The following is a 17,143-nucleotide window of genomic DNA, read 5'->3' as shown; positions in this document are numbered from 1 at the left end:
AAGTTTTCCTTTCTCCACATCCTTATCAATACTTATTTGTGTGTGTGTTTGTGGTGTTTTTTTGTTTTGTACTGTACTGTATTATTTTGTTTTGTATTGTACTGTATTATTTTGCTTTGTTTTATAATAGTAGCCATCCTAGCAAGTAAAAGGTGATATCTCATTGTGGGTTTGATTTGCAATTCTCTGATGATTAGTGATATTGCATACCTTTTCACATACTTACTGGTCATATATATATGTGTGTTTTCTTTGGAGAAATGTGTTTTCAGTTACTCTGCTCATTTTTTAATTGGGTAGTCTGTTTTTCAGCTATTGGATTATAGGAGCTGGGGGTTACAGGCCAGGTTTTGAGATCCCTGCACTTGTTTTTGAGAACTCCCTCCTTTCTTTGTTCTTAGTTACCCCTAACAACCTAGTCCAGCTGATTCCCTTAGCCTCCTGGGTGAGGTGCATTAGAAGCAGACTTTGTGGGTAGTGCTCTGAAATGCTGGGAGGTCAGGTGTCCACTCTGCCCCCTATTTCCTCCACAGGAAATTCCACGAGGGTCTCTCATTTAATGCTGAACTGTGCTGGTTTGGGGGAGAGGTGATGAGGTAAAGTGAAACTTCTCTTACCCTTTTCAATGCATCTTTTCTCATTTCTGTGCTCAAGTGGGGTGAATTTGGGAGGCTCATAAAGGTATATTTATCCATGGATGATTGTTAAATTGATGTTTCTATTGGGACATGAGGACTGAGACCTCCTAACCCACCATTTTGCTGATGTTACTTGCAACAGAATTCTTAACAAGTTAGTTTTGACCCCTTTGATTACTTATAATCATTAACATTGATTATAGAGATATTTAAAAGTTCTTCATTGGATATAATGTATTCACAGGAACTGAACAGTTTCCTACGAATCTTTTACTAAATTTCATCATTTATCATATTTTTTAGAGCCTCCTTCTGTTCCTCTGAAAGAACACACACACATAAACACACATACACACACACACACACACAAAGGATGACTTAAGGTTAAAGAGTTAACATCACATAACCTGGATTTTAAAAAGCCATTCTCAGACTCAAGCTATCTACTCATTGATGCTAAAGTCATAAAAATTGTCCAAAAGATCTATGAAGATATGTCTACTCATACATTATATCACTTGTAATACCCCTGACATAAAAAATATCAAGTAGACAAGCTGATCAAAATTAAATTGTGAATTTCATCTACTAAATGAAAAATCTACATGTTATTCATATTACTAAATCAGTTTATGCTTGAGTAATAACAGACAGCTGGCACCTTGGGGGGATATATATATATATACATATATATGGTTGAACTAAAGAGTCAACATCCCTGAGATCTCTGTTGGAACTTCCTTCAGAAAGTCTTAAAACTCAGGAGGCATGTACAGTCCATTTCCATAATTATGTTATATCAAGAAGAAGGAAGTGTTAAGCATTTTCAAATGATGCTAAGAGGTTAAGTGAAACAAGACAGACAAGGTCTACCTGATTTTTGTCATGTAGCAGCCTCTGATGAGCAAAACAGGAGTCGCTTTGTTGAAATAATGAGAGAGGGCTATATTGGAGTATGAGTAAAATAAGTATATCACAAAGCAATTACAATTATATTTAAGGACATCTGATATAAGTAACCAGCAAGTAATTCAAACTAATAAAAAAGGGTGATCTATTTCTTAATATTACTAAAATTTCAGTGACAAATCTTCTGGTAAATTCAAAGGATTGGAGAAGTGTTTGGCCTTAGTATGAGAGGCATAGCCTTTAATATATTGATAATTGAGAGGCAGAAGAAATAGAGTGAATCCAGTAAAAGTAGTTTAACACATTTGTGAACAGAGATTTGGCAGTAGATCAGAACTTCTCCTAAGTGGAGTAAGGGAAGTAATGGGGGTGAGGGCTTTGAGGTTTAAAGAATGTGAGAAAGACTTGGTACATTTGAAGATTATAGCAGAGTTGTTTGCACACAGACAGCAATATGTTTCCAAGGAGCTGTTGAAGGTTCAATTAAGACACTAAATTATGATTTTTGAGTGACTTTCCTCTTGCTTGTTGTGTGACTCTTTCCAGCAAAACTCCCCTGCTTGAGTGCAAGTGAAGAAAAACAAGGCTCTTCTGTAGTATAAGGGTTTGTGAGGCACAGAGGAATAAGGTAATTTAGTGAATATATGGACATGATATAGTAATCCCAGCTACAGATTATAAACTGGATAAGCAAGAATGTGAATAAAGTATTAGGGCTACTTGGTAGGGTGAAATGTACCCAATGAATTGGAGTCTAGCTTTTATAAATTATATAAACATTTAAAGTTACTGGAGAAAAAAAATCACAGAAAGACAGGAGGTTGTGTTTAGAAAACAATAAGCTTTGGTTAGTGACTTTGAGATTAGTAGACTTTCTGTTGAGTAGTTTTTACATGTTCCTGCAAGTTGATGACTGAAGAGGACAGGGGGAATAAAACTGAAGATGTGGATAATATGGCACCTTCATTTGAGAGGGATGCTGGAAATGATGCCATACAGGAGGGCCAGGTTTTAGGTACTGCAAAGAAGAGTTTGAGAATTTAGGATAATTTTCTGGTGACATACCAGGAGGAGAAAGTAGAAAGATTTGGGAGGTAAGAAGGAAGTGACAGATGGAGTCAGAGGCAACTCAATACTTATAATTATGAAGCTGATGATAAAGTAGAGCAGAGGCTGGAAAGCTACAACCCTCAGGACAGTTGCAGCCTGGCACCTGTTTTTGTAAATAGAGTTTTATTGGACGACAGCTATGTTCATTTATTTACAAGATATCTATGGTTGTTTTTGCATTACAGTAACAGAGTTGATTAGTTATGATGTACACTGTATGATCCACAAAGCCTAAAGTATTTACTATATGGCCCTTTAAAGAAAATAAGTTGCGGGCCTCCCTGGTGGCGCAGTGGTTGAGAGTCCGCCTGCCGATGCAGGGGATACGGGTTCGTGCCCCGGTCTGGGAGGATCCCACATGCCGCGGAGCGGCTGGGCCCGTGAGCCATGGCCGCTGGGCCTGCGCATCCGGAGCCTGTGCTCTGCAATGGGAGAGGCCACAACAGTGAGAGGCCCGCATACCGCAAAAAGAAAAAAAAAAAAAAAGAAAAAAAAAAGAAAATAAGTTGCTTTTTTGTTTTGTTGATGGTTTCCTTTGCTCTACAAAAGCTTTTATGTTTAATTAAGTCCTTTTTAAATTTTTGCTTTTATTTCCTTTACTTTAAGAGATGGATCCAAAAAAATATTGCTGTGATTTATGCAAAGTGTTCTGTCTATGTTTTCCTCTAGCAGTTTTACAGTATCTGGTCTTATATTTAGGTCTTTAATCCGTCTTGAGTTTATTTTTGTATATGGTATTAGAGAATGTTCTAATTTCATTCTTTTACATGTAGCTGTCCAGTCTTCCCAGCACCACTTATTGAAGAAACTGTCTTTTTTCCATTGTATATTCTTGAATCCTTTGTTGTAAATTAACTGATCATAAGTGTGTGTGTTTATTTCTGGGCTCTCTATCCTGTTCCATTGAGCTATGTGCCTGTTTTTGTGCCAGTATCATACTGTTTTGATTACTGTAGCTTTAATCATAGTCTGAAGTCAGGGAACTTTATTCCTCCAACTCAGTTCTTCTTTCTCAAGATTGTATTGTCTGTTTGTGGTCATTTGTGTTTCCATGCAAATTTTAAAATTATTTGTTCTAGTTCTGTGAAAAATGACATTGGCATTTTGATAAGGATTTCACTGAAGGAAGACATGTAAAATCTTAATAGAATTATAACAAATGCAAAAGTTGAATGAATAATTTTAAAACTTTCCATAAAGTAAAACCCAGTCACAAATGTCTCCATCATGAATTCTACCAAACATTTAAAAAATAATTGACCAATCTTTCATAAATTCTTTTAAAAAAATAGAAGAGGAAGGAGCATTTCCTCACTCATTTTAAGATACCAGTATTATCCAAAGAAAAAAGACAATAGAAGAAAACAAAAACTAAACAACAATATCCTTTATGAATATAGATGCAAAGATTCTCAATGGAATACAATAAACAGAATCAAATCAAACAATGTATACCAAATATTATGCACCATGACCAAGTAGGATTTATCCCAGGAATGCAAGTTGCTTGAACATTGTAAAATCAATTAATGTAGTATACAAGAATAAAAAAACACACAGGAACATCACAATAGACACAAACAAAGCATTTGATAAAAATCCAAAATACTTTCATTATAAAAACACTCAACACTAAAAATAAAAGGGATCTTCTTCAACCTACTAAAGGGCACATTAAAAAAAAATTCCACAGTTAGCCTCATACTTAGTAGGGTAAGGCTGAACGCTTTTCCACTAAGATCAGGAACAGTCAGGGTCCTTGCCACCTCTATTCAACATTGTACTACATGTTCTAGTAAAGGAAATTAGGCAAGAAAAAGAAATAAAAGGCATTCAAATGGGAGAGAAAGAAGTGAAATTATCTCTATTCACAAATGGCATGATCTTGCATACAGAGAATCTTAAGGAACCCATTAAAATTATTGGAATTGATCAATTAATTCAGCAAGCCTGCAGGGTATATAATATTGAAAAAAAATCAATTGTATTTTATACACTAGTAATGAAAAATCCAAAATAAAATTAAGAAAACAATTCCATTTATAATACATTAAAAGCAATAAAATAATTACTAATAAATTTATCAAAAAAGTATAAACCTAATACATAGAAAAGTATAAAATATCATTGAAGGAAATTTTTTAAAATTTCCATAAATAAATTGAAAGACATTTCATGGATTGGATAAATTAACATTGTTAAGATAGCAATAGTTTCCAAACTCATCTACAGATTCAACTCAGTTCCTATCAAAGTTTAAGCTGCTTTTTTTTTTTTTAACAGAATAGACAAACTGATCCCAAAATTCATAATGGGAGATGAGAATTCAAAATGATGCTAGTACAATCGGATATTTACATGCAAAAGAAGGAAGGAAGGAAGGGGGGGAGGGAGGGAAGGAAGGAAGAAGGAAGGAAGTAAAGAAAGGGGGGAGAAAGAAAAAAAAAGAAAATAGTTTGTTCCACACACCATGCACAAAAATTAACTCAAAATGGATGGAAAACCTAAATGTAAGGAGTGAAACTATAAAACACTTAGAAGATAACATAGTAAATATTTGTGGTCCAGAGTTAGGCAAAGTCTCCTTTGATGTGACAACGAAACCACAAGCAACAACAATAAAATAGATAAATTGGACTTAATCAAACTTGAAAGTGTTTGTGCTTCAAAGGATATCATCAAGAAAATAAAAAGAATACCCATAGACTGGGGGACAATATTGCAGATCATATAGGGACTTGTATTTAGAATATTAAAAAACTTAATAACAATAATAAAAAGACAATGCAATCAAAAATTGGCTATAAAGGATTTAAATATACATTTATCAGAGTAGATATAAAAATGGCCAATAAAAATCTGTTGCTCAACATAATCAGCCATCAGGGAAATGCAAATCAAAACTAAAACAAGATACCACTTCATACGTACAAGGATGACTACAATCAACAAGACAGATAGCAACGAGCATTAGCTAGGATATGGAGAAATTAGTACCTCATGTACTTCTGCTGGGTGGAATGTAAAATGATGCAGCTATTTTGAAAACACTCTGATAGTTCCCCAAAATGTTAAACACAGAGTTACACTATTACCTAACAATCCCACTCTCAGATATATATCCAAGAGAAATGATAGCATATGTCCATACAAAAACTTGCACATGGATGTTCTTTGCAGCATTATTCATAACAGCCAAAATGTGGAAACAACACAAATTCTTATCAATTGATGAATAGATAAATAAAATGTGGTATATTGATATAATGGAATATTATTTGGCATAAAAAGGAATAATAATAAATAACATGCTACAACATGGATAAATCTTGAAAGCTTTATGCTAAGTGAAAGAAGTCATAAAAGCCAGATACAAAAGGTGACATATTATATGATTCCATTCATATGTTGTGTATAAAATATGCCTATAGAGAAAAAGTATAGTAGTTGTTGTCTAGAACTCAGAAGACTAAGGAATAATGGGGAGTGATTACAAATGGGCATAAAGTTTCTTTTTGAGAAGGTAAAAGTTTTCTAAAATTGATGGTTGATTGATGATGGTTGCACAACTTTTTTAACATAGTATAAACCATTGAATTATCCAATTTAAGTTGGTAAATCATACTGTATGTGAATTATCTCTCAATAAACTGTTATAAATTATGTTGACACTTAAAGTGACTGAATTTAATTCATCAGTAGAGATTTATTAGAAAGAAAAGGGTGAGTATTAAGATGTGTTTGCTTATATTTTTTCATTGAAATACAAAGTAAAATCATGCATCAAATATAATACTGGAGTTTTGCAAAGAATTAAGATACAAAATATAATTCCTGAAGATTAAAAGAGACAGTTGATTTGAGAAAGTAGAAGCATCACAGGGTATTGTGGATTTGCCCAAGATTTGAGGAAATTTATATAAAGAAGAAGAATTATCACAGTTAAGGGTCTTTTCTCCATCCACTTGCTTTTGCTCAATTTTATGCATGAAGAATGCAAAAAAAAAAGAATTAAACATAATATTGTTATAATTATCATACTAAATCATTAATTCAAGGATTTAGAATTTAAATATGTAGGCAGATACATGTTACAACCAGGTTATTGGATGGGTAACTGCCCACTTACTTTTTAAAAAATCTCATCCCAGGAATTAGTAAATATTTAGTTTGACCTAAAATTAAAGAAGGTATAGGAGAAAATTAACTTCCCTATGGAATATAAAGAGTATTTAAGATAAAACTTAGGTAAAAATATACTTTAGATGATTGATTCCAATATTCTCCTTGATCTTTTAGGTAACTATAATCAATCATGTAACTGTAATTATTGAAAATTATGAATTATTGTGGCCCTCGAAGAATCACTTGAATACTAAAACAAGCTCATCAGTTTCACATTTCCTATCAATACTTAAGCAATATTAAATACTAATATTATATAGTAAAAGTGTTCTTAATGTGACAATTAAACATTGGTATATGTCATTTATAAAATATGATAGTCTCCTGTTTTTAAACATCTTTTTATGAAAAACATTGTTTTTAGTGTTCAAACGAAATTTACATCAATTAAAAATCTTAATGGCTGAGGAGACCTGGAGCCACCCCTTGAAGCCCTGGGCCTGGGACCCTCCCACAGCAGGGGTTGCTGTCACTTCCCTGGTGGTCCTGCCTCCTGGCATCCTGTCCTGTGGTGCTCCTGGGATCCTCTCACCTGGACCTGCATCAGGAAGCCTACACAAGGCCCTGGACAAACCTCACCCACCAGGGGACAGAAAACAGAAGCAAGAGGAACCATGACCCTGCAGCCCATGGAATGGAGACCACAAACACAGTAAGTTAGACAAAATGAGAAAGAGAAATATGTTGCAGATGAAGGAGCAAGGTAAAAATCCAGAAAACCAAATAAATGAAGAGGAAATAGACAATCTATCTGAAAAATACTTCAGAGTAATGATAGTAAAGATGATCCAAGATCTCAGAAACAGAATGGAGGCATGGATCAAGAAGATACAAGAAATGTTTAACAAGGAGCTAGAAGAACTAAAGAACAAATAATCAGTGATGAACAACGAAATAACTGAAATGAAAAATACACTAGAAGGAATCAATAGCAGAATAACTGAGGCAGAAGAACCGATAAGTGAGCTGGAAGATAGAATGGTGGAAATAACTACCAAGGAACAGAATAAAGAAAAAAGAAAGAAAAGAAATGAGGACAGTCTCAGAGACCTCTGGGAAAACATAAATGAACCAACATTCTAATGAGAGGGGTTCCAGAAGAAGAAGAGAAAGGGAAAGGATATGAGAAAATATTTGAAGAGATTATAGTTGAAAGCTTCCCTAACATGAATAGGAAATAGTCAATCAAGTCCAGGAAGTACAGAGACTCCCACATAGGAAAAACCCAAGGAGAAACATGCCGAGACACATATTAATCAAACTAACAAAAATTAAATACAAAGAAAAAAATATTAAGAGAAGCAAGGGAAAAGCAAACAAATAACATAAAAGGGAAACCCCATAAGGTTATCAGCTGATTTTTCAGCAGAAACTCTGCATGCTAGAAGGGAGTGGCAGGACATATTTAAAGTGATGAAAGGGAAAAACCTACAACCAAGATTACTCTACCCAGCAAGGCTCTCACTCAGATTTTACAGAGAAATCAAAAGCTTTACAGACAAGCAAAAACTAAGAGAATCAGCACCACCAAACCAGCTTTACAACAAATGCTAAAAGAACTTCTCTAGGGAGGAAACACAAGAGAAGAAAAAGACGTACAAAAACAAACCCAGAACAATTAAGAAAATGGTAAAGAGGCATACATATCTATAATTACCTTAAATGTAAATGGATTAAATGCTCCAACCAAAACACACAGATTGGTTGACTGGATACAAAAACAAGACCTGTATATATGCTGTCTACAACAGACCCACTTCAGACTTAAGGATACATACTGACTGAAAGTGAGGGGATGGAAAAAGATATTCCATGCAAATGGATATCAAAAGAAAGCTGGTGTAGCAATACTCATATCAGACAAAATAGGCTTTAAAATAGAGACTATTACAAGACACCAGGAAGGACACTACATTAGGATCAAAGGATCAATCCAAGTAGAAGATATAACAATTATAAATATTTATGTACCCAACATAGGAGCACTTCAATATATAAGGCAAATGCTAACAGCCATAAAAGGGGAAATCGACAGTAACACAATAATAGTGAGGGACTTTAACACTTCACTTACACCAATGGACAGAACATCCAGACAGAAAAGTTATAAGAAAATACAAACCTTAAATGACACATTAGACCAGATAGATTTAATTGATATTTATAGGGCATTCCATCCAAAAGCAGCAGAATACACTTTCTTCTCAAGTGCACATGGAACATTCTCCAGGATAGATCACACCTTGGGTCACAAATCAAGCCTTTGTAAATTTAAGAAAATTGAAATCATATCAAACATCTTTTCTGACAACAATGTTATGAGATTAGAAATCAATGAGAGGAAAAAAAAACTGTAAAGAACACAAACGCATGGAGACTAAACAATACTGTACTAAATAACCAAGAGATCACTGAAGAAATCAAAGAGGAAATCAAAAAAATACCTAGAAACAAATGACAATGAAAACATGATGACCCAAAACCTATGGGATGAAGAAAAATCAGTTCTAAGAGGGACGTTACAGCAATACAATCCTATCTCAAGAAACAAAAAAAAACTGAAATAAACGACCTAACCTTACACCTAAAGCAACTAGAGAAAGAAGAAGAAGAAAAAAAAAATAGTAGAAGGAAAGATATCATAAAGATCAAGGAAAAATAAATGAAATAGAAATGAAGAAAAGAACAGCAAAGATCAATGAAACTAAAAGCTGGTTCTTTGAGAAGTTAAACAAAATTGATAAACCTTTAGCCAGACTCATCAAGAAGAAAAGGGAGAGGACTCAAATAAATAAAATTAGAAATGAAAAAGGAGAAGATACAATGGACACCAGAGAAATACAAAGGATTATAAGACACTACTACAAGCAGCTAAATGCCAATAAAATGGACAACCTGGAAGAAATGGACAAATTCTTAGAAAAGGACAACCTTCCAAGACTGAAACAGGAAGAAATAGAAGATATGAACACACCAATTACAAGTAATGAAATTGAAACTGTGATTAAAAATCTTCCAACAGGGCTTCCCTGGTGGCTCAGTGGTTGAGAGTCCGCCTGCCGATGCAGGGGACATGGGTTCGTGCCCCAGTCCGGGAAGATCCCACATGCCGCGGAGCGGCTGGGCCCGTGAGCCATGGCCGCTGAGCCTGCGCATCCAGAGCCTGTGCTCCGCAACGGGAGAGGCCACAACAGTGAGAGGCCCGCGTACCGCAAAAACAAAACAAAACAAAAATCTTCCAACAAACAGAAGTCCAGGACCAGATGGTTTCACAGGCAAATTCTATCAAACTTTTAGAGAAAAGCTAACACCTATCTTTCTTAAACTCTTCCAAAAAATTTCAGAAGAAACACTCCCAAACTCATATTATGAGGTCACCATCACCCTGATACCAAAACCAGACAACAATATCACACACACAAAAAATTACAGGCCAATATCACTGATGAACATAGACACAAAAATCCTCAACAATATACTAGCAAACAGAATCTCACAGCACATTAAAAGGATCATACACCATGAACAAGTGGGGTTTATCCCAGGGATGCAAGGATTCTTCAATATATGCAAATCAATCGATGTGATACACCATATTAACAAATTGAGGATGAAAATCATATGATAATCTCAATAGATGCAGGAAAAGCTTCTGATCAAATTCAACACCGATTTATGATAAAAACTCCCCAGAAAGTAGGCATAGAGGGACCCTACCTCCACATAATAAAGGCCATATATGACAAACCCACAGCAAACATTATTCTCAATGGTGAAAAACTGAAAGCATTTCTTCTAAAATCAGGAACAGGATAAGGGTGTCCACTATCAACACTATTATTCAACATAGTTTTAGAACTCCTAGCCAAAGCAATCAGAGAAGAAAAAGAAATAAAAGGAATTCAAACTGGAAAAGAAGTAACACGGTCCCCATTTGAAGATGACATGATACTATACATAGAAAATCCTAAAGATGCCACCAGCAAACTACTAGAGCTAATCAATGAATTTGATAAAGTTGCAGAATACAAAATTAATACACAGAAATCTCCTGCATTCCTATACACTAACAATGAAAGATCAGAAAGGGAAATTAAGGAAATCATCGCATTCACCACTGCAACAAAAACAATAAAATACCTAGGAATAAACCTACCTAAGGAGGCAAAAGACCTGCATGAAGAAAATTATAAGATACTGATGAAAGAAATCAAAGACAACACAAACTGATGGAGAGATATACCACCATGTCCTTGGATTGGAAGAATCGACAATGTGCAAATGACTATACTATCAAAATCAATCTACAGATTCAGTGCAATCTCTATGAAATTACCAATGGCATTTTTCACAGAACTAGAACAAAAATTTTTACGATTTGTATGGAAACACAAAAGACACCAAGTACCCAAAGCAATCTTGAGAACGAAAAGTGGAACTGTAGGAATCAGGCTCCCTGACTTCAGACTATACTTCAAAGCTACAGTAATCAAGACAGTATGGTACTGGCACAAAAAACACAAATACAGATCAATGGAACAGGACAAAGTTCAGAGATAAACCCACATGCCTATGGTCACCTAATCTATGACAAAGGAGGCAAGAATATACAGTGGAGAAAGGACAGCCTCTTCAATAAGTGGTGCTGGGAAAACTGGACAGCTACATGTAAAAGAATGAAATTAGAACACTCCCTAACACCATACACAAAAATAAACTCAAAATGGATTAAAGACCTAAATGTAAGGCCAGACACCATCAAACTCTTAGAGGAAAACATAGGCAGAACACTCTTTGACATAAATTGCTGCAAGATCCTTTTTGACCCACCTCCTAGGGTAATGAAAATAAAACAAAAATAAACAAATGGTACCTAATTAAACTTAAAAGCTTTTGCACAGAAAAGGAAACCATAAACAAGACATAAAGAGAACTCTCAGAATGGGAGAAAATATTTTCAAATAAAACAACTGACAAAGGATTAACTTCCAAAATATACAAACAGCTCATGCAGATCAATATCAAAAAAACAGGGCTTCCCTGATGGTGCAGTGGTTGAGAGTCCGCCTGCCGATGCAGGGAACACGGGTTCGGGCCCCGGTCTGGGAAGATCCCACATGCCGCGGAGCAGGTGGGCCCGTGAGCCATGGCTGCTGAGCCTGCGCGTCCGGAGCCTGTGCTCCGCAACGGGAGAGGCCACAACAGTGAGAGGCCCGCGTACCACAAAACAAACAAACAAACAAACAAACAACCCAATCAAAAAGTAGGTGGGGGAATTCCCTGATGGCCCAGTGGTTAGGACTCAGTGCTTTCCCTGCCATGGGCCCGGGTTTGATCCCTGGTCGGGGAACTAAGAGCCTGCAAGCCACACAGTGTGGCCAAAAATAAAAAAGAAATTAAAAAAAAATTTGGGCTTCCCTGGTGGCACAGTGTTTGAGAGTCCGCCTGGCGATGCAGGGGACACGGGTTTGTGCCCCAGTCTGGGAAGAACCCACATGCCGCGGAGCGGCTGGGCCCGTGAGCCATGGCCGCTGAGCCTGCGCGTCCAGAGCCTGTGCTCTGCAACGGGAGAGGCCACAGCAGTGAGAGGCCCGTGTACCGCAAAAAAAAAAAAAAAAAAAAAAAAAAAAGAAAAGTAGGTGGAAGGCTGAAACAGACATCTCTCTTAAGAAGACATACAGATGAACAACAAGCGTGGAAAAATGCTCAACATCACTAATTATTAAAGAAAAGCTAATCAAAACTACAATGAGGTATCACCTCACACCAGTCAGAATGGACATCATCAAAAAATCTATAAACAGTACATGCTGGAGAGGTTGTGGAAAAAAGGGACTTGCACTGTTGGGAATGTAAACTGATACAGCCACTATAAAGAACAGTATGGAGCTTCCTTAAAAACTAAAAACAGAACTACCATATGACCCAGCAATCCCACTAGTGGGCATATACCCAGAGAAAACCATAATTCAAAAAGACACATGCATTCCAGTGTTCACTGCAGCACTATTTACAATAGCCAGGACATGGAAGCAACCTAAATGTCTATCAACAGAGGAATGGATAAAGAAGATGTGGTACATATATACAATGGAATATTACTCAGCCATAAAAAGAAACGAAATTGGGTCATTTGTAGAGACATGGAGGGACTTAGAGACTGTCATATAGAGTGAAGTAAGTCAGAAAGAGAAAAACAAATATTGTATATTAATGCATATATGTGGAATCTAGAAAAACGGTATAGATGATTTCATTTGCAAAGCATAAATAGCAGCAGAGACTTAGAGAACAAACATACAGATACCAAGGGGGAAAGAGGGTGTGGTACGAAAGATTGGGATTGACATATACACACTATTGATACTATGTTTAAAATAGATAACTAATGAGAACCTACTGTATAGCAGTAGGTTCTACTCAATGTTCTGTGGTGACCTAAATGGGAAGGAAATCCAAAAAAGAGGGGATATATGTATACATATAGCTGATTCACTTTGCTGTACAGTAGAAACTAACACACCATTGTAAAGCAAATATACTACAATAAAAAATTAATTAAAGAAATCTGAGTGGTGTCTAAGTCCAAATTCTTTTTGTAAGAAAACTTACACAGTTTGCAAGTCTAAAATTTGAAGCACATTCAATGTACAGTTGACACATTCAGAAAAAAAAATCACTGATTTTACTATATTTTCATAATTTTTGTTTAAAGTATTCAATCTGATAAATTGCAGTGTAATAGAAATCATATTAGCATCAAGATAATCTGTTTCTACTTTTTGCTTCCATAAAGATTGATTTTTAAGTTGAACTGTGAATAACTGAAAACTTAGTGATATTAATTATATTTCAGAGGTAATCAGTACGTGAGTATGCAAGGAGGCATGCCTCTGTCCAACTGTCAGTTTATGTAACTGCCCTGTGGCAAAACCAGTATTAATAGTTGAGAGTTCTTAATGCCCTAGGGCTCTCTTCATTTGCTAAGATATGATAATCAGCTATGCCAGGCGATATGGCTGCATCTCTGACAACTTGTGAATACATCATTCAAATGATGATCATAACAGACAGAAGTGTACGTTGCTTCTGTCTTCAGAGCCTTCTGTCAAAACTTAGAAGTGGGCTTGTTGTTGGGAATGTGAAAGTTAAATAGAAGTCTTACTGAAAATGCAACAGATTAGTGAGATCCCTTATTGGAGAAATAACCATTAGGCCAATATTCAATTCCACATAATTTTAACATAATATGAAAAGAATATTACAATCTCTAATCCTAAATATTCTAAATCCTAAACCATCTATAGGTGAGGTATATTTTTCTGAGCTCACTAAATTTCAAGAAAAAGTAAAATCTTTTGTCCTGCTATAACAAGATGGTGGCGTGAATAGATTGTCTATTTACTAATTATTTTACCTTATACTCTTTTATGTTGTAACTCACATGTTTCTTGAAGATAATACCTATGTTTTGTAGAGAAAAATCATTTGTTTCAATACTATACACAGAAAGATATTTTGTCTTTACTGCTGCAGCAAAATCATTACCAATCCTAGAATACAAATATATAAATTTAAACCAAATTAATAAGCTTAGGATTTAAACCCAAAATATAATTTCAGATGTGTTTTAAATAATTAGGCCAATTTACAGGCTGTGCTGTTAAATACACATTGGGTACATTTACATTCAGAATTTAATCCCTTCTCTTCTAGGCAAGGTTAAAATTTCACTCCATGTTACAGAAAAGACAAGCATATTTCTGTAGGAAATACCACGTTGCACTCACACGTTTTGTAAAAATATACAATTTTAACATAATTCTTTGTTTACACTCTTAATCCATCTTTTAAAATTAATTCATGGGAAAATATTCATTTTTAAAATTTTTCCACCAATTAAAATATAGATTTTTAGATAATAAGGAAAAAAAATATAAGACTATCTGGTAACTTCAATTTTGAAGTGGCATTATAATTTTTAATTAATGGTATTCAATTACAAATGTATAAAAAATTGCATGTACATGGCCAAGTTTCTGTAGTTATTATAAGCCTCAAAATACCAGCAGCTACCAGTTTTACTTCATTCACTCAGAGAATCTTAAATAAGAAGTTGAAACTTGCTCAATTTGCAGGCCCTCTACCTGCCAGCAACAGCTAGGCAATCATTCATAACTATCTTCAGTGAGTAGCAAGTTCATGGCCAAGTCAATAATTATAGAATCAAATGGAACATCAATTTCCAACCAAGATTTAATTTGGCAGTATAGTGCTGTGAAAAATAAGACTCTCATATATTATTGCTACAGTTTCTGATTTACTGTCTTACTAATGCTTCTGCCCAAGCTAGTGTAAATTATCATGTTTCCATTAATATGGTAATATAATCATTTAAAAATTGAATTTTGATACTAACCCCCTCACATAGAAAGAAATATTGTACATCGCTCAGTTGCTTATGGTAATTTTTAAACTATGGTATTTTCAATCTTATCACCTTAACAAATAATACTGCAAAGTTCTGTTTTAGTTTTGCAAATTCTTATATATATATATATATATATATATATATATATATATATATATATTATTTTTTCTTTTTGAAGTTGGATTTGTTTCTTTATGCTTTCTACTTTTAGATATTTTTCTCAGTTCTAGATTAATTCAAGACAGGTTTTTGTTTTTTTTTTTTGTGGACAGAAAATCTTCTCATATTAAAAGTGATCGACTTCTCTAACTTTAGGATTCTGTAAAACAGATGAACTTATATCCACGTGGCTTACTTCCAAGAATTCTAATGCACTCTCTCGCTTGTGCTATAATTGTTGGTAATTCTCCAAAAATATTGACTTCTGAAAGAAATCCAGTACTGTAGACACTTTGGATATATCCAAATTTTATTGGTGAAGATAGCTGCCTCCAATCTGAATAGGCTTTTCATGTTAATGTAAGCTTCTGGTACTCATCTTTGTATCTCCCTGTGTTTATGCTAATCTCTTGGTCAAGGATTGTGAGAAATTTAACTAGACCACAAATGTAATGACTTATGGAGAATCTTTCATTGTAAAAAATAATACATATTATAGTATTGTGAAAATCAGTCTGTTCATTAACTCAATATTTGTAGATATATTCATTTTCAGAAAAAAATAGTATGATGGTTTTCTATGCCTTATAAATAGGTACTTGTTTCTTTGGGGGTGGATGGGGTTGTAGCAAATATAATAGAAAGCCTAAAATAATGTAAAATAAAAAAGATGTTGGGGCTTCCCTGGTGGCACAGTGGTTGAGAGTCTGCCTGCCGATGCAGGGGACACGGGTTCGTGCCCCAGTCCGGGAAGATCCCACGTGCCGTGGAGCGGCTGGGCCCGTGAGCCATGGCTGCTGAGCCTGCATGTCCGGAGCCTGTGCTCCATAACGGGAGAGTCCACAACAGTGAGAGGCCCGCGTACAGCAAAAAAAAAAAAAAAAAAAAAAAAAGATGCTGAGTAATACTTGTAAGTGTTTTTAAAAGAAATGATGAAAATGCAGGAAAGGGTAAATAACTGATTGGAGTAATCTATAATGGTTTTCAAAGTAGCTGCAGTGACTATTTTAAGAATGGGGAAGATGGCAGATTTCTTATAATCTTCCCTTAACTTAGAGTGTCACGGATAGGTTCATTATCATTCTGATTTTCCCTTGCTAATCCTGGCTTCTTGCTATCAAAAATGCCTTACAGTACCTTTTGTTTGCTGTGTGTGTGCTGGGGGCAGGGAGAAGAATTCTAATCACATCAAGGCATTTCCAGATTTCATTATTAATAGCATCTGTTCAATATGCAAATATTTTTAACATTACAAAACCACAACTGAAATTTGAAAGAGTTGGTTTATAAATTAGCAATATGTAAAACAACTTACCATAGACTTTTTTTTCTATTTTAAGTTGAATTAAGTTATCTTGGCAATCTTATATTTTACATGGAATTTGATGATTTTACTCAAAATGCTTTTCTAATACAAGTTTTTAAAGCTAAATGAACCAAATTACTTTTTTAACATTAGTATTAAATAATTTTTGATTATGTTAATGCACTTTGAGTAGCACATTTCAATACATTTTAACAATTTATATTTTTAACATATTAATTTATTGAATATACTTAAACTATTATCGGCATGTGTCTTGAAGAATTTGTAGAAAATAGTAGACTAACCTAATGAACATTTATAAGAAGAATTAGTGTAGCTAAGAAGGGCTTAATTTTAGAATTTTGTGTGGGTTGTAAGAGTGTTAAAATAAGAAATTGAAATGAA

The sequence above is a fragment of the Mesoplodon densirostris genome, chromosome 1, assembly GCF_025265405.1.
Source record: "Mesoplodon densirostris isolate mMesDen1 chromosome 1, mMesDen1 primary haplotype, whole genome shotgun sequence".
Lineage (NCBI taxonomy): Eukaryota > Metazoa > Chordata > Mammalia > Artiodactyla > Ziphiidae > Mesoplodon > Mesoplodon densirostris.
This window is presented reverse-complemented; position numbering follows the sequence as displayed.